We start from the raw sequence: 19528 nt of genomic DNA, 5'->3' as shown, positions 1-19528 counted from the left end.
GCCTGTAAAGCACTTTGAGATGTCAGTGGTTGTGAAGGGAACTATATAAATGAAATCTTTCTTTTCTTTCTATAAAATAGCAACAAATCAGTATGATCAGCAGGAAAATTATAAATCCAAAGTAAGCGAAGCAACTAGAAACATGTCAATGAGAAAGTACTAAGCATATATGAAAGCAACAAATTAGGTATGAGCAATGAGGAAGGTCCGCAAAGGAGATGTTGATTCAATCAGATTCTTCCAAAAATATTCTACTGCTGGTTAGAGCTGCTACCTGGAATTTTCCCAGTTGCTGGATTTATAACATACAAAATTAAATGATTCTCAATAAAATCTTTATTCTTATTCGTAAACTTGCCTGTGTCAAGTTTCTGGAAAACATTTGAGAGAGGTCTTCTGTGTTGCAAGCCTGAGACTTGTAGTATTTCACTGGCGCTTCAGGTTATTGTGTTGTACTTTGCTGCTCTGTGAATGTCTTAGTTGTTCTCATTAGCTATTGTTCATGTCAATCATAGTAAACCTCTCTCCTCTTCATTTTGGCTGCAGAAGGCAGTTGAGGGTTATTCTCTGAATTCAGTGAATATTCACAGATAATGCCAACACTTGCTGTTTGCAAACCTCTTCTCCTTCCAATCCAGTGGAAAAGCCCTGAAGCTTGTGAGCTAACTGGTTAACTTTCGGATCCAAACCTGAAAATAGTGTAACCCATGAATGTTTGGAATTCTTTCTGAGGTAAATTATGTAATTTATTGAAGCGGTGGTCTTTTTTTTATTGTTCCTGCCACCCCAGTCAATCACCTCAAGGTAAAATATATAAAGGGGGGACAACTTCCTTGTGGGTACCTACCATAACTTCAGCGAGAGATTTGTGGAATCCCTGGAAAAATGGTATAAATGACCATTATGCTGTTACTGTGTTTTTCTGCTGAAGTTATCGTGGGAGATTGTTAGAAGCCTTGTAGAGATTCGAGGGAAATTCTTTAATGTGCCATCAGTGATTTTCTGGGGGAAAATAAACTGTTTAGATTATTATATTCAAGGACTGTTTATAGCATTTTACATCCTTATACTGTAAATCCAAAAAAATGAGTTCACTTAAACAGACCTTTATGCATTTGTGGTGTCTATCTTTGAAGCCTGATGAGCTGGGCAGTGCAGTGGGTTTGCACTCACCTTTCACTGATGGAAACTGGGTTCTAATTCAACCCAGATCGATGGGATGAAAATTTCCTGTCATCTGGTGCTAAGGGTCCTTTGTGAAATTAGTTTGGGCAATCTCAATCGTCGTGGGCATTAGGTTCTATTATAAATCTGTTTCTAATTCAGCACCAATCGGCAATCTCACTCACAGGGGACACAAGCTGGCTGCTAAGGGAAATGGGGGGTGGGGGGGGGGGGGGAATTGTTGTTGTGGTGCCTTAGGGACACTTTTCTGAGGTTAGAGCTGAAAGAGTATTGATGGAGCAGAGTAAAACAATCTTTGCTTTACTGCTGCACTGTACCTAACCTGGATATTTGAAAGAATAGTTTTCTATTCCTAACAGCACAAAAAAATACTGTCTTCACTGTTTCTGGATGGATCTCATTGGGAATATACACCACTCCTCTATTTTCATGCCTAACGATTCCCTAACAACATAATTTCTGATTCACTGTGAGCAACAACACAAGATCTGCTAGTAATATATTAAAAATGTTTGCTTCTAGTGTGCATTTTGTCTGTCACACTTTGATGTTCCAGTTTGGTGTAATGCCAAATAAATACACGATTGTGTCACATTTGGACTTGACTAAAATTAGATATTCATAAAATACTAAAGGTATGGATTGGGCAAATTAAGTGTGAGGAGAATAGGTAGAAAATTCCAGAAATGAGTTGCTAAAAAAAATTAGAAAAACAATGAATTAAATTTGAGTGGTCAGCAAATTCAACCAATAAAACAGAAGTTGAACCATTCAAATTACTCCAAGTGCTTTTTGAAAATCCTTTCATCTGCCTTCAATTTCTAATGTCGAAAATTAGGCTTTTAATGTAATTGTATAACAAATTATTTCACAATAATATTATTAAACTAACCTCGAAGATAGCCTTTTGTGTCTTTGAGTGTCTTCATTAATGCTTTGACTTTTAGGGTTGTTCATAACTGAGAAGCCTAGTATTGTTGATTTGATCCCATACTGTACTAGAGGTGCCTTTCATGGCTTTGTAATCTGTTTTATTTTGCTTTCTGCCTGGGCTAATATATATGCAGAGTTGCAACAGAGTGTTTATGTGAAATTGTGCTGTTGTTTGTCATTACCTATTTTAAGTTTGTCTTTGAGTCTTTTTATTGCAACATTTTATTGTTTTCCTTTTTAACAGGGTTTGAGCCTGGACCTTTATTCTTGAGTGCGCGGTTATGTATGTGCAGCTGCCAACTGTGTCATCTGCATATGTAGATCTGACACATGTTATTGTGAGGGTGCTTTGATTCATAAAGGCAATTTTTGCTTGCTTGCCACCCTGTACATGCTGAAATACTGGGAGATAGACAATTTCTTTTCAAAAGCCTACTGCCAACAGAACACCCAAGGCCTGCAGACTTGATTTTTGAGATGCCTTGAAATGGGCAGTTAGTGCTCTCACCCCAAACTGGTGGAGGCCTTATTAAATTAATTAACTCAGGGTCCTGCACTGGTTGTAGGACCCCAATGCAATTTTCAGGTACAAGTGTATGCTGCACTTGCTTCAGACATGTGGGAGAAAGGCATAGAGGATATGCTGATTGGGTTAGATGAAGGGGGTTGGGAGTAGGCTCATGTGGAGCATGGACCTATTTGGTCAGATAGTCTGTTTCTGTGTTGTAGATACTTTGTAACACTTTGTAACTTAAGGATATTTCAAATGTCTAATATATAAATATCATATTGTCCCCAGTAAATCCAATGGGTACTGAAAAGGAACTTTTTAACCAGAGAATGGTGAGAATGTTAAACTTGCCACTACAAGGAGTAGTTGAGGTGAACAGCATAGATGATTTTAAGGAGAAGTTAGATAAATACATCAGGGAGAAAGGATAGAAGGATTTTCTGATAGGGTGAGATGAAGAAAGGTGGGAGGAGGCTTGTGTGGGGCATAAACACTGGCATAGATCAGTTGGGCCGAATGGTCTGTCACTGTGTTGTAAGTTCTATATATTGATACTTGGAGCAACCAGTGGCACTGATTTCTGCTCGTGAAAGGAAGAACATGAACACCCTCCCCATTTCCACAAAAATGTTCTGAGCCACTGGCACCACCCAGTGATCCCTCCTTCCCTGATTATCTCCCTCTCCTTTAAAATTTAACTTCTGGTTCTACTCCACGGAGCAGTTGATGTAATTCAAATGAGAATGGTTTGGGCTTCTCGCATGTGTGATCAGGCAAGCGCTGCAGCCTACCACTGCCTGCCCTATGTCCGCCTCAATTGAAAATTAGCTCCATAGTGCCAAAGATTTGTTGCACCTTTTTCCAGAGGAGAATTGCACACGTACATCATTGGAAGAATTCTCGATGTAAGATCTTCAGTTCCACTGAGCTGCTATTTTTACTTGCGATTGTGGCTAACTTAATAGAGTCTATTTAAATGGAGCAAAGTCTTTTTTTCAAACATGAAGGCTGCTGAGCAAAATGTTGCCTCCGTGCTTATTTATTCAAGTTGACCAGAAAGACAGGTTTCACACTGTTTGTTCTCCTAGAGAGTTAACAATTTTGCTTCAGAAGGAGCACTGACTCACTGTCATTCAGACAAATATTAGCTGAGCATTAAACTCTCCACACAGCATGATTAACATGAACTGCTTCCTGTTTGTTAACAGACCAAGTCATGTGGCGTTTCAATCAGGTTGTACACTCACATGTCCATGTACGCAGTATTGCGAAACTGTGAAATCAATGACATGGTTACTGTGGTGATACATTAACCAGTCAAAACATGGAGGGCTCCCATCTTCAATTATAAACCAGTTTTTAGTAGTACCTGGATCTGTTGCTTGTGTTTAATCACTATTTTAGTGACAGTTGAAGTTTTTTTTAAAAAAGCTGTGGCAAAAAAGACATTTCTGTGGATTTGAACTATCTCTTGCTTATGTAGGCAGTAAAATCTCTGAACTAAAAATGTTTTAGCTCCAAAGTATATTACATCCTGATGAAATTTGTCTTTAGCTATGACTCACTCTGGCTTAATTCTGTATCATCATTTTGTTTCCGACAATGGAACCTAAAAATAGTATGAGGCAAATTTTTGTGTTGCCGTTTATCTGTTTCTTCCCCCGCGCAACCACCTCCCTTTCCTGTATGGACAGCTGGAATGTCATGGAAGCTTTGTAGAACTCAACATAAGTAGCTTGGCAAAGACACCCTCAGGTTTTATTTTCTTCTGTTTACCAGAGATAACCAGGCTTGTGTTTTAGGAAGTGAGATTTGAGTGGGAAAGTTTAAATGTTCAGTATTTGATGTGTTATATAATTCCAGTGAGGTCATAGAGTCATAAAGTCATAGAGTTACACAGCGCAGAAACAGGCCCTTCGGCCCATCGTGTATGTGCCGGCCATCAAGCACCTATCTATTCTAATCCCATTTTCCAGTACTTGGCCCGTAGCCTTGTATGCTATTGCGTTTCAAGTGCTCATCTAAATACTACTCAAATGTTGTGAGGGTTCCTGCCTCTACCACCCCTTCATGCAGTGAGTTCCAGATTCCAACCACCCTATGGGTGAAAAACTTTTTCCTCAAATCCCCTCTAAACCTCTTGCCCCTTGCCTTAAATCTATGCTCCCTGGTTATTGACACCTCCGCTAAGGGAAAAAGTTTCTTCCTATTTACCCTATCTATGCCCCTCATAATTTTGTATACCTCAATCAGGTCCCCCCTCAGCCTTCACTGCTCTAAGGAAAACAACCCTAGCCTATCCAGTCTCTCTTCATAGCTGAAATGCTCCAGCCCAGGCAACATCCTGATGAATCTCCTCTGCACTCTCTTCAGTGCAATCACATCCTTCCTATAGTGTGGTGACTAGAACTGTACACAGTACTCCAGCTGTGGCCTAACTAACGTTTTATACAGCTCCAACAGAACCTCCCTGCTATTATATTCTGTGCCTCAGCTAATAAAGGCAAGTATCCCATATGCCTTCCTAACCACCTTATCTACCTGTGCTGCTGCCTTCAGTGATCTATGGACAAGTACACCACTCTGTACTTCTTAGGGTCCTACCACCCATTGTATATTCCCTTGCCTTTTTCGTCCTCCCAAAATGCATCACCTCAAACTTCTCAGGATTAAATTCCATTTGACACTGCTCTGCCCATCTTACTAGCCCATCTATATCGTCCTGTAATCTATGACTTTCCTCCTCACTATTTACGACACCACCAGTTTTCGTGTCATCTGCGAACTTACTGATCATACCTCCTATATTCACGTCTAAATCATTAATGTACACTACAAACAGAAAGGGTCCCAGCACCGATCCCTGCGGTACACCACTGGTCACAGGCTTCCAATCACAAAAACAACCCTCGACCATCACCCTCTGCCTCCTGCCACTAAGCCAATTTTTAATCCAATTTTCCAAATTGCCCTGGATCCCAAGGGCTCTTACCTTCTTCACCAATCTCCCATGCGGGACCTTATCAAAAGCCTTACTGAAGTCCATGTAGACTACATCAACTGCTTTACCCTCATCTACACATCTAGTCACCTCCTCGAAAAATTCAATCATGTTTGTTAGACATAATCTTCCCCTGACAAAGCCATGCTGACTATCCTTGATTAATCCCTACCTCTCCAAGTGGAGATTAATCTTGTCCCTCAGAATTATTTCCAATAGTTTCCCAACCACTGATGTGAGACTTACCGGCCTGTAATTACCTCGTTTACCCCTGCTCCCCTTCTTGAGTAATGGTACCACATTCACTGTCCTCCAGTCCTGTTTTCTCTCGTTTGACAAGCTGTATTTCAGCTGCAAGCTCTCATGGTATTTTTACATAAGGGAGCAATCTCTTGACTTTACAAAGGGAAAGAAAAGTAAAAAAACTAAAAGGATAAAATTAGTTCATTCTTGGGTTTAGGAATATAGTTTACAGTGAATTCCGTAGGCTGAGATTTTCTTTGGAGTTGCTCCTACTCTACTGCTGTAACTTTGCCAGAAGTGTGGAAGAAATCCCAAGGATATCATCTGCAAAAATAGATTACGCACACCTCCACATACAGAGTCTGGAATTTAGTGAGGCCAGTAGGAGGAAGAATGGAGGCGCTTGGGACTGGAGAATAACGATGGAGGGGCCTGCCCGGAAATCTGACGTCGTGACCTCGGTTTCAGATTTAGTCCGCGGCGGGAAAGCTCCAAGGTGGTGTCGCTGCCCCGACTCGAAGGCACTGCCATTTGGATTGTTGAAAAGGTTATTGAAATACATTAGCATGCAATTGATCATAATTCAATGGGAGGGCTTGTAATTAAGTGAAGAGCAGTCAGGCCTCATGTGCCTTCAGATCCCTGGTCGTTGAAAGCCGGCAGTGCTGAGGTGAGGCCTCAGTGCCACGATGGTTAGGCAGCCACAACCAGCACTGGATAGGTGAAGACCGGGAGCAGAGGCCTTTGTCGACTCGGTTGCTGTGCACTCTGCTTGGGTGGTCTTGGTCCCGGGTGAAAGGCTCTGGTGGCCATAGTACTGGGTGAAAGGCTCAGGTGGCCATACTACTGGGTGCTGGTCTGGCTCTCAGCAAGGGTGGGTACTGAGGGCCAATAGCATGTAAACCAAGAGGAGTAGCAAAGGCAAAGATGCCAAGGCAAGTTCGTCTCCGCAAGGACAGCGCTCTGGAGACCTACCAATCAGCTGGCATGAGTCTCATACGTCCTGTTGTTGCGGGCCCTTGTGGTGTGATGTGTCACCTCCAACAGAGGGAGGACCAGGAGGCAGTTGCGCCTGCCTGTGAAGCTCGAGAGTGACAGAAGCCGGCCAGGCCAAGAAGGGCCCACCTGTGTCAGAGAGTGTACCGGAGTCATCTCAGCTGCCTACAAATGTCCAAGCGGCATTGTCAGTGAAGGCTTCGGCTCTCCAAGGAGGCCGTCACCAACTTGGATGCCATGCTACAAGACGAGTTGCGGCCAATGGGATTCGGTGGTCACCCTATGTCAGTGACCCTGACGATCACAGTGGCATGCAACTTTTACGCATCTGGATCTTTCCAGGCTTCTACCAGGGACATTGGTCTCCCAGACAGCAGTCCACTGCTGCATCAAGGAGGTGACCAAGAGGGTTGGCGGCTATGTGCGTTACCGGACTGACCCTGACAGTCGGGCAGAGAGGGCCATTGGCTTCAGGGCCATTGCTGGATACCCCAGGTGCAAGGTGTGATTGCATGCATGTGGCCATCAAGGCTCCAATGGATCAGCCAGCCGCCTTCATCAACAGGAAGGGCTTCCATTCCATCAATGTTCAACTAGTCTGCGACCACTGAATGCATTTCCTGCAGGTGTGTGTCTGCTTCCCGGGAAGCAGCCACAACGCCTACATACTTCGACACTCCCAAGTGCCTCAGCTTTTCTGACCCCCTGCTCATCTTCAGGGATGGATTCTCGGGGATAAAGGCTACACGTAGAAGACATAGCTATTGATGCCAGTGAGGAACCATCGCAATGCAGCAGATGAGAGGTGCAACACTTGCCACGGCTCCACCTGAGCGACCATTGAGCAGGCCATTGGGCTGCTGAAGATCAGATCCTGGTGCTTGGATCAATCTGATGGAGTCCTGCAGTATGTCCCAGCAAGGGTCTCAGGTATAGTGGTGGTCTGCTGTGTTCTGCACAATCCAGCACCACAGAGGGGTGAGGCCTTGCATGAAGAGGACATGATTGATCACCAGTCCTCAGCCCACAAGGAGGACACCGAGGATACTAATGAACAGACAGCACTGGATGCTGAACCTCTTGTACAGGAGGCCAGGTACATTGAGCAACGGGCAAGGGAGGCAAGAAATAATGTCATACTTACCCGCTTCCAGTCACCATGATAGCCGCTCAGAGTGAACTCAATAAAGAGCCACCTCAATGCATTCAGTCCGTTTCCTCCTTTCTATCTGAGTTCCATGCCTTGTGCTCTGGCACATCTGAAGCACTTACCAAAGGAGGGTTGTGCCTACACTGGCAGCCAATGAAGGAGCAAGGGTGAATTCAGTATCTCACAATTAAGGCATGAAAGAATAAGCATTTTTCAACAATGAATGTGAACTTTAATAGTAGAACTTAATAACACAATACAAATGGCAAATGGAACCCCAAGGGTGTCTAGGTGGTTTTCTTAATATGTTTATGAGTGCTTCTATGAGGTGTGACCCCTGTGCTAGCCACTGCACTGGAGGCAGGCTGCTGATCACACTGTACCTTGGCCTGTGATGACTTCGACGGCCGTCCTCTGGCTGCCTGAGGCCTGAAAGGCCCCGGCTGCCTGAGGGTTTCCTGCACTGGTGCAGGACTCTCCTCAGGCGTTGTGGCTGCTGGAGCTGGGTTCACTGGCAGAGGGGCTGAGGAGCCGGTGCCGACACTCAGAGCACCCTGAGGGGAGCCCCCAGATGTGGAGGTCAGCCTCTTGTCCTCCCTTTCAAGGCTGACGTGAACCTCCCTGCTCACCAGAGCAGGACAAGGAGCTGCAGAAGATTCCAGGTACCTCGTCCTTCTCTCGCCTTGCCAATGCTTGGTTGAGCTCATGGCCAAGACGATGATGTGCAGGTCTGCCTGCATTTGTGGGATTGGCTGTCCAGGAGGGTCGCCAACCTCTCGGTGGAGGAACCATTGTGCTTACCACACCTGAGACATGGCAGCATTCATAGCGTGGATGGAGTCCTCCATTGTCGGCTTCTAGCTGCGCATGGCCTCTGATATCTCTGCCAGATGTTGCTGTATCTCTCTCTGAAACTCCAGCATGCCCTGCGCTGTCGAAACCAGAGGCTTGCCATCAGCCTGGGGCTCAGCATGGGCCTGGCCACCCACAGTCCTCCAACTGTCAGAGGCCTCGGCTGTCACAGCCTCAACCAGCTGCTCGGGCGCATGTGTCTTGCTCTCACCAACATGTGACCCTGATTCTCAGGCCGAGCGCAAACCCACCAAGGTGAAAGTATCTGTGCTGGTGGAAGGTGCAGGAGAGTCAGGTGACAGTGCATCCTCTGACTGCTGCTATCCTCTTTCAGCTGGAGCCTCCTGCAGATGACGACCTGCATGAGAGAACACAAATGTGTGTGTTAGGATGTGCAAATCTTGTCATGCCAACCATGCGTGATGTGGTTCTCCAGAAGTGTGGTGGATGTTGAAGGAAGACAATCCCCACTCTCTTGTGCAGAGACTCCAGTCTCACGATTCGCTGTTGAGTGGCCGCCCTGGGCCTCCGCTAGCTCCAGTGTCTCCTCCTTAGCCATGGAAAGAGGCCAAGGTCTCCCTGGTGTTATGGGCTCATTTTCCCTGTAAGTGGAAAGTGGGACACAGTAAGACTTTGCAGGAAGAGCAAGAGAACAGTTCTGCTAGTGGCGGCCCCTTGTCGCCTTCTGGGGTCTCCTACATGGCTCCTCCCCATGTATGCTGTCAGGGGACTTAATGGGCATAAGCTCTGAAAGAAGATTGTCTGTTGCCAAGATGCAGCCATGCATCGCCACGATGTGGTGATGCCTAACCACCCCCCCCGGCTGGTGCCTTTGTGGTGACTCCCTCCCCATGTTGCGCTGATTCCCGCATAGCCACATGCAGTCTCCAAAGAGGAGAGAGGTATGGAGCACTCACCTTGGCAGAACAAATGAGGTCATTAACTCTTTTCCTCTGCTGGACCCAGTTGCTTTGGGTGACCATTCTATAGTCTCCACCCAGGCTTGCTTGGTCAGGCGGGAGGATCTATCCTTGCCATCCTTTGGAAAGAGGACCTCCCATCTTTCTCTTGCTGCCTGGAGGAGAATCTCCAGGGAAGTATAGCTAAACCGTGGGGTCACCTGGTGTCTTGCCTCAGCCATAGTGCCCATTCGCTCCCGCTGTGTGTCAATGGTGGTACGTCCTTCTCCGAGGGGGTGTCCAGGAGTTCCAACAGCTGCTGTCCAGGTCCACCAGAAATCCAGAATCATTGATTCAGTAAAGGTCAGCATTACAAGCAGGGCTGGTAGCACTTTAAATATGGCACCAGCACCTGCATTGCAGTCATCTGATGCCATCTTGGAGCCTGCTCCATTGTATAGTTGGATGGCTCCCTGCCTCCATTATGTAAAATGGCCACCTGCTACGTAATCCCGATCAGCCAGCTTTCGGGGTTTACCGCCGGAACCTGTGCCGGTCTCACGAAATTCAGCCCACAGAGTCATACATCAGGGAGTTAAGATGATATCATAAGCTTAATGCAAAGCTTGATGTATATTATTGCTTTGGAACATGTTTCTGAGTCTGAAAATCAAAGTAATATAAATGATAATTTTCCTATTTATCTACTCTTTCCACATCTCTACATATCCATCTTTATGTGAATTGCATTAAGTATGTGTGAGTGTGATAAAACAAGGTAATGCTGTGTGGGTTTAAGTAGAGTACTTTTCTTTGACAGTGTTACAGGGTTCTAGAGTTGTGATTCATTCATCTGATATCATCTTGCAAGATTATGCCATGCATTAGTAATTGTGGTACAAAACTAGTGTGGAGTGAGTAAAAGTACATAAGTTTTGGAAAATTTGTGAGTGATGCTGCCCAGGCCATATTTATTTCCCATTCCTAGTTGCCTGGAGAAGTTGTAATGTCTTTTCCTGCAGTTCCTGTGGTGATGGTTGACCTACAGTGGTTGTTAGGAAATTCTAGGAATTTCATCCAACAACATTAAAGGAATGGCAGTATAATCCATGTCAGGATTGTGTGTGATTTGAAGGAGAAACTGAGGTGATGGTGTTGTATGATCTTGCTGCTGTTGTCCTTCTCAGTAATAGAGGATGCAGTCCTGCAAAGTGCTGTCAAAATAGGCTTGGTGAGTTGTTTCAGTTCGTACTGCAGCCATAGTATGCTGGTGACGGAGGGAGTGGATATTGAGTCCAGTAACAGGGATAGTGGTCAAGCAGAATGCTTTGTTCTGGATGGTGTTGAGCTTCTTGAGTGTTGCAGCTGCACTCATGCAGGCAGGTGGTATGTATTCTGTCACGCTCTTGAGTTGAGCCTTATAAACAGTGGTTCAGGAACTGAGTCACCTGCCACAGAATACCCAGCCTCTGCTGTGCTCCTGTCACCATGGTTGATATGGCTGGTCCAGCTACAGTTATGGTCAGTGGTGATCCCCAGGATGTTGATTCTGGGGTATTCAGTGATGGTGGCACCCTTGAGGTCAGAGGAGGTGGTTGAACCTTTTCCTGTTTGAAATGGTTATTGGCTGGCACTTAGTGTGGTGTCAGCACAACAACAACAACTTATACTTATATAGCACCTTTAACTTAATTAAATGCCTCAATGCGCTTAACAGGAGCATTATAAAATAAAGTATGGCATCAAGCTACGAAAGGAGATATTAGGTCAGATGATCAAAAGCTTGGTCAAAGAGGTAGGTTTTCAGCAGTGTCTTAAAGGAGGAAAGTGAGGTGGAGAGGCGGAGAGGTGTAGGGAGGTGTCAGGCAAGCCCGCCATCTGCCACGAATGAGGAAAATTAATTTCGTCACATGAACACTGATTTTAAACTATCGTTGATGAAGAAAGAACTTGTTTAAAAAATATTGGAAACTTTGGCTGGAGAGAGACATTAGCATATCAACATATTAGCAAAGGACAAAGGAGCTATTCCCTGCTCCAACGTAATTCACAATGGACTTTTGATTATCAGACGCTCAAGGTGGAAAGGCTAGCATTCCAGGTTAACTGCTAAGATGGCTGAATACACAAACAGATGTTGGTGGACCAGTTTGGCCACATGGCTGGCTGACTGTTGGAGTTTTTTGAATTTGAATTTCCAACAAGGAATTTGAAATCAGAAGGCTGTTAGCTCCTGGACTGAGAACACCTCTCTCCTGTCTGCTCTCATCTCTCTCTCGCCAGCTTCGGAAACCGCTGAAGACAAATGAACCCCAAGAGAGAAAAGTCTCCAACAGTGAACAAGGTTTAAGAAGAAGGGCCCCAACAAAAAGAAAGGGCTGTCTACAATCAAGGACTGCACGGTGAGCTGGAAACACAGAAACAGTAACAAGAAACCCCCTTTAGAGACTGCCTCAAACCCCTCCATTTTAATTTTCTTCTGCTCTTTTCTGTCCCTATTTGCATGTCTATATCGCGTGTACATGCTAGCTTGGGCGCGTTGTACATCCGTAGGTGTTAACTATATTAGGGTTTAAGTTTAAGGTTTAATAAATTTCACTTTTCTTCTTTAAATCTAAAGAAAACCTGGTGTGCTCATTTCTTTGCCTTATAAATCGGAAAGCTGTGAACAAGGATTCACAAAGGGGGAGCTCAAAACACAGTGTGTTTAAAATTAAACCCAGTTACAATAAGACCAGGTGAAGACAGTAAAAGACCCCTAGCCACCTATCTCACCTGGTCGTAACAGAGGGCATTCCAGAGCTTGGGGCCTAGGCAACTGAAGGCTTGGCCACCAATGGTGGAGTGATTAAAATGAGGGATGCACAAGAGGCCAGAATTAGAGGAGAGCAGATATCTTGGAAGGTTGTGGAGCTGAAGGAGATTGCAGAGATAGAGAAGGGCAAGGCTGTGGAGGGATTTGAAAACAAGGCTGAGAATTTTAAAATCATGATGTTTCTTGACTGGGAACCAGTGCAGGCCAGTGAGCACAGGGGTGATAGTGGAATGCGACTTGGTACGAGTTAAGACACAGGCAGCAGAGTTTTGGAAGACCTCAAGTTTATGGAGAGTAGAATGTGCAGCCAATAGTGCATTGGAATAGTCATGTCTAGAGGTAACAAAGGCACGAATGAGGGTTTCAGCAACAGATGAGCTGAGACAGTATTACCTGATACTTGTCAATCCAAGCCTGAATGTTGTCTAGGTCCTGTTGTAGACCAACATAAGCTGCTTTATTATTGGAGGCGTTGTGAGTGGAGCTGTGCACTGTAGAATTGTCAGTGAACAACCAACTCCTGACCTTAAGACAGTGGGAAGTTGGACTGAGGATTTCGACCCTGAGGAATACCAGCCATGATGCCCTGGGACTGTGATGAATAGCCTGCAAAAAAACGTGGCCATCTTTATTTAGTATGCATGCTTGGCACTGATTGCAGTATGTAAACTTAAAATGCTCTCACTGCATACATTAAGAATCATGGTATAACTCTGTCCCTCATTCTCACCACAATTACTTGATCAAAATATCAATGTTTTTAAAAATGAGAAGGTAAGTGTAGCACAGAGCTTGCAATATGGGACAAATCGTAGTTATGGGATTTTAAGTAGTAATAGTGGTGATCTGCGCTAGGGCAGGTCCTCTGCTCATTTCTCCACAGCTCACAGTCCTGCACTTTCCTCTTCAGTTGCTTGTGTGAGCCTCCCATTTTTTAACTTACATGAGAAATGAGCAATATGACTAAGGGAAAAAGTACATGAAGTGGTTTCCCATTACCTTCCTCATGCTTGTTTTAGAAGAAACAGATCCTCTTCCTGAATGATTCTCCGCCTGTAGGCAGCCGTTGTCCCTCGAGGTTCTAGCTCAGGGTTGTCCAACCTTTTCCCGTGGGGGGACCACATTACAATTTTTGTCTTACATAGGGACTGGTGGGACAATTTCAGAAAGATAAAGGCATAAAACATTTATCTTGCTATTAATCCAAACAACAACAAATGTACATTTTTGCGAAAGAACTTTAAATGAGAAGACTAGTTTATTGGCTTACTTTCTCTTCACTATGTTGGACACTGATTTAATGAGATATCGAGCATTTGTTTGCTTTCACAAGGAGTCAGTGTTTGCCCGCACAGTTGTTGTAGCAATGTGGAATATTCCGGATAGATGTCATCCTGTCAGGAATGATCTTGATCACACTCTCTCCCTCTCTATCCCCCTGTGTTCCCCCTCTCTGTATCCTCCTTGCTCTCTCTGTCCGTCCCCATCCCCCTTCTTTCTCTCTCTGTCCCCCCTTCTCTCTCTCCCCTTTCTCTTTCTCTCTCTCTCTTTCTCTGACAGTTGCAGAGAGCGGGAATGCTCAGCCGATGGTTGGTCAATTTTTTTTAAAAAGAGATCGCAAGTCAGTTTCACAGCTGACAGCTGCTGACATCAGGAACAGTGGTTTCCCAACTTCTGACAGACTCGGGATTTTCCAGCGGGCTTTTCAAAGAAAAGTCGGAACCTGCCAGGAAGCCCTGAATCTGTCCGAATTTGGGAAACTACTGTTCCTATCAGCTATGAAACCGACTTACAATCTTTTTTAAAAGCCAGTCTGACAATGGGAAATTTGTCATCTCCAGTCACGGACCCCTGGCGAGGATGAGGAATGGCCCAGGACAGTTTACTTTCTGCGGGCTGGATGGGAACCTTTGGCAGGCCAGATCCTGGCCTATGGGCCATATGTTGGACAACCCTGTTCTAGCTCTTCCGCTATCACCACCGAAAACCTGAACCTTCAGCATGGGACCCATAACTATGTCTGGGGCGAATCCGGAAGGGCAGGGATAACCATTCCCTGAGGTCTTTTAAGTCACGAACTGCCAGTTCGTCTGAAACGCCACCTTGCATCAAATACATAAATATGGTTAAAAGTGACTAACTCTTCTATAAGAGTGAGATGAGACAAGAATCAATGATTGAGTCAGAACTATTCCAGAGTTCATAGCACTAGTGAAAGGCCTCTGTGGATTCATATGATAGTTCCAGCTCCACAGCAATTCCTTCCTTTTATTTGCTCTTCAGTGAGAGAAAGATATGAGAAATGTTAAGATTATTGTCATAGTTCACGCATACCATACTTGTGGGAGATAATGGGCCAGATTTTCAAAGCGGGGTTGGGGACCTGACACCCTGATGAATTCAGGTCCCGAACCCATGCTTCAGTTGGGCGCGCAATTAGAGGTACCTTGCACCTCCAGGAGGTGGGATGTGCCTGCAGAGCGAGAGTGGCAAAGGCAGATGGATAACCCTGTTCATGGTTGGGACCATGGATGCCAAGTGGCAGTACAGCATGCGGCCCGGTGCTAATTAGCCCCTCAAATTTAATCTCATTGCACATGGAAACAGATTTGCTTTTGCCTGGTGGCAACCCCGACAGCTGTGCACTAACATGCACCGGATTAATCTGGATCACCAAAATCTGATTTAAAAATTGCCTTCCCGAGCACACTGGCCCTTTAACAAGCTCCTGAAGGAGTTTAATGGGCCGTTAATTAGTAATGTGCATGTTCCCCGTTCCCTCCCCTCGCCAGCACTTTGAAAATTTGAAACTGTCCCAGAGGTGTCAGGATCCTGAGATGACCTCTGGGGCCACAATTTTCAAATGCTGTCCGCACCAGGTCCCCACCCCGCGGCCCTTTGAAAATCTAGCCCAATGAAACTGAAGCAGAAGATTAGAAGGAGATTTTCGAAAATTTATATTATTTCTCATCTATCATGGAAGACAAGCATTTTCAATGTGCATAGCTATCCGTCAGCTTCTTAAGTGAGCTGAAACCTCATCAGTGAGCGATTCCTTAAGTAGCAGTGATGGTTGTCACTTTTCTTGGTCCTGGACACTGCTGAAGAAGTATCTGAACTTTAGTCCCGACCAAGTGTACAGCAGAACTCTCCATGAATCAGCGTTCATTTCACAATGGACTTTGAAGCTGATTATCAGTTGATTGGTTCCTTGAGCATGGGATACTGATATAGTGGGAAGAGAAAGTAACATTCAGTATCTTCTAAATGGGGGTTGGGGAATAAAACGTCGAGTAACTTTTTGGGTGAGCCTCCACCTGCCCAGTAGTTCTGCCTCTAAGCCTGGTGATGGCTTATTTGCTTATTTTGGGTGGACACCCGTAACATTACAGTGCAAATGGGGAGTTCATATCAGGAAGAAGGGTGAGGAAACTCGCAGCAGTGTTTCACTAGCTGCATAAAGCTGCCAGCTGAAGATATTTAATGACAACAATTACCCTGTTTATTCTGATAAGCCGGTTTCCACGCTGGGATTAATTTGACAGTGGCTGAAGATTTTTAAAAAATTTTTAGTCATTTTGTGTAAAGACTGTCACTTATCATGTCTTGAAAAATTCACGCACTCCTGAATGCACTGACCCTAACTTTTTCTGGTGTGTTTAATGGGTAACTAGTAGCTGAGTACCCAAGTTCATAAGGTTGCTGGATTTCAATGCCAAGTCTGTTGACGAGGTTCTGTGATAGTGCTGCCTGTGGAGGAGCAGGGTAATGCAGACTATAACTTCTGATTTCTGCGTTTGACTGCACATATGCGTACTCTGAAAGCTGCTGGCTGATTTACTCCATAATAATGGTGAGTGCTGACAGCCTCACTGTTATTATTCACACGAAATCCGGGCCATTGAGTTCGTGCGACTGGGCATCTGGTTTGAATAACTTAACAAGTCCAGTAATGTGAGCGACCTGAATTAACTCTGACCCTTCCAGGGTCGTATTATCTCTCCTGAGCATCATTGGGTTGTGGCCTCTGTAGATAAGGGGTTAGATTTTGAAGCCTCTCGAGCAATGGAACCCCTGAAATTGGAGGGAATGACTTACTGCCTTGTTTTTGCCGTTGCTATGCAGTCATCTCTCCAACCTACCACTTGATGGTCAAGGCATCCATCTGAGTCAGGTAGTAGGAACAATCAAAATGCAAATTGGGATCCTATTTTGTACATAGGACCCTGTTTGCTATCTTAAGACAGTATTGTGCCAAGATCAGCTGGTTGTCCAGCAAAGAGTAGCTGACAGGTAAGTTCATATTTATTTTTGTGAGGCCAGGAGGTTCTGCTCCAGATTCTCCACTCTCTCTTCAGCCCAAGATTAGATCCTTATCCACAGATGGCCTGTGAGCCACCAATTTGGGGTGGCTGAGAGCCGGTGGGCTGTCCTCGGGCGTGCTATTTCCACCCACAGTCAACTGACGTGATACAAATGAGGCTCCAATCTGAAAATGAACTAGTGCTGCCATTTTCATTATAAGGCAGCTGACCTGCGTACTCTCCTGGTCAGCCGCTTGATCGTTAAAATCTATCATAAGATGACTTATGCAGTGATAGCACTTCTTGTATTTGATATGAGAAAATCCCATCATAAATTGAACTAGTTCCATCTATGAAATGAGTGGGAGCTAGCTGAAAAATGGGTGATAGAGAATTGGCTGTCCTTTTACACACTGCTCAATTTCCTTTTTCCAATAAAGCAAACCAGGCAGGGTGTAACAGGGTGACCAGTTCACTGTTGTCTGTTTTTTGCCTGGTGATAAAAATTAAGAATATTCCTGGCCAAATTAACATTCTTTCATTAACTGAATAAACACCCTTTGAAGTAACTGTGTTCTTCAAATTGAGTCAGGTCCTCCCAAATGGATGATAAGATTAGAAAGAAAATTACAGATAATATTTTAAACTTGGCTTTTAAGGAAAATGTTTAGAATAGATATACTAGCATGTGTCAGACATAAATAAACAGCCATGGTAATAAAATTAGGAGAGAATAGACAATAGAGAAGAAGAGAGAATGAAGAAAAGAACGAGCCATAGTAAAATGTTTAGAACTTTTTATTTCAATTAAAACTGTTTGTAAGTGTTTAGTTTAGTTGTGTATGATTTCATATTTCAGTAACAAAACCACTCTTGATATTTGATTAGCTTTATTGTTATAACATCACAGTTTGTTTCAGTGTCACTGAGATCTGAAAACTAAAAACAATGCTCAGCCAATGGATACTAGAATTTCCTGGACCTGTCAACAGGACCTTCCAATCGTCTGGGGTTAACGTACAAAGATGAAGTTGAAGCATCCTAGATTAACATTTACCTACATTTTATTCTTATCTGTATAGTTTCTTTGAGATTATTCGCCAATAACAGATACTGCCATGTGAAGGAAGTGTTACTCACCCTAACATTAATGCTGCCGGCTGCGTTTGCTGACAACACTACCACTAGGTGGCGCTGTAGTGGCACATGTGCAAATGCAGCATGTGTCACTAAAACGTCACAGTCTGCTACCTCAGGCAGTTGCCAGGACTAAAGATGGCGCTGCTCAAATAATCACACGAAGGCAACCTGACCTAAACACATGGCAGCACACAATGGCGGGAGGGAGAAAGCGAGCGAGGGAGCGGGATGGGGCTTGGGGGGGTGGGGGTGTTGGGAGCGGAGCGGGCCGGTGAAGGAGGGGAGCGGAACGGGCCGGGGAGGGGGCGAGCGGGCCGGGGCCGGGGGAGAGCGGAGCGGCTGAAAGAGCGTAGCGGCTGGCGAGAGCAGAGCGGCCGGAGAGAGCAGCAAGGGGGGGTGGTGAAGCGGAGCAGCCGAAAGAGCGGCCGGTGAGAGCAGCAAAGCGGGGAGTGGAGCAGCTTAAGAGAGCAGCTGGGGGGGGGAGGCAGTGGAGCAGCCGGAGAGAGCAGTGAGGCGGGGGCGAGCAGAGCGGCTGGAGAGAGCAGTGAGGGGGGAGCGGAGCGGTCGGTGAGAGCAGCGAAGGGGGGTGGGGAGCGGCAGAAAGAGCGGAGCGGCCAGAGAGAGCAGCGACGGGGGGAGTGGAGCTTGATGCATGGGTGAATACCCATTAGCGTTGCATTGCAGTACACATAAAATGCATGCGGAGAGGCCGACCAGACGAGTTGCCCGAAAATGCACACGTCACGCGATGATGTCATCGGCACATGTGCTAACCAATCCTGGCAAGTCGGAGCGCAGCGCACGCGCTGAGAACAGGAGCCCGTCTGCACATGTGCGCACCTTGACGCAGCTTGATGACGTCAGTGGCTGGCTGCGTTGTCAGGAATCACTTTGAACTTGAAAATGGTAACCCACATTGAGAGGAGAATCCATACCCATATCTCTGCTGGTGTTTGTTCAACTCCCTCACACAGCTGGGTTCAGTAAGTCCTCAAAGCTAGTGCCCACAACTGTTAAACATTAAATTAAATGAGAAAAGACTGAAAAGCACAACTAAATGAACGTAATCATTTTCCTAAATGTTCAAGTTTAAAGACAAACGCAGACAACTGTTTTATTAAGTACCTTAAATTCCCAAATAGAAATGATTGATAATTTTATAACAGTGTATAAAGTGGCAGTTTTAATGGAAGGAAAATCACTGTCTACTTGCCTGCAGATTGTGGAATTACCTTTTGAAATATATTGAAATTAATGATTTAAAACATAAATCTTTTCATATATTCCAGAATAACTGCGCATCAGCAAAACCACTGTGATGATTAGTGTCAAGGGTTAAGTCTTTTATGAATACAATGTATCAGCTCAATTTACATGGCACATTAGCTTAAGGAAATCTTTCTGTCTATGAGCAATTAAGCTAATTGTTATGGTTTTGACATACATTAAAAGACTTTATTGCAAGCTAGTATAAAACATTTCTTTTTGTAGCTTGTTTT

General features: G+C 44.9%; 1 long non-coding RNA gene across 1 annotated transcript; it reads right to left on the bottom strand.

Moving 5' to 3' along the window:
* Positions 1-378: 378 nt before the first annotated feature.
* On the bottom strand, positions 379-2186 carry LOC137370123 (uncharacterized). The gene is made up of 3 exons (XR_010975082.1): positions 2078-2186; positions 848-1002; positions 379-689 (listed from the first exon to the last, which is right to left on the bottom strand). It is a non-coding gene; the product is annotated as an uncharacterized lncRNA (long non-coding RNA).
* Positions 2187-19528: the final 17342 nt, after the last annotated feature.

The sequence above is a fragment of the Heterodontus francisci genome, chromosome 5 (assembly GCF_036365525.1).
Source record: "Heterodontus francisci isolate sHetFra1 chromosome 5, sHetFra1.hap1, whole genome shotgun sequence".
NCBI lineage: Eukaryota > Metazoa > Chordata > Chondrichthyes > Heterodontiformes > Heterodontidae > Heterodontus > Heterodontus francisci.
Note: the sequence above shows the minus strand (reverse complement) of the source record. Positions and strands in the feature narration are given on the sequence as shown.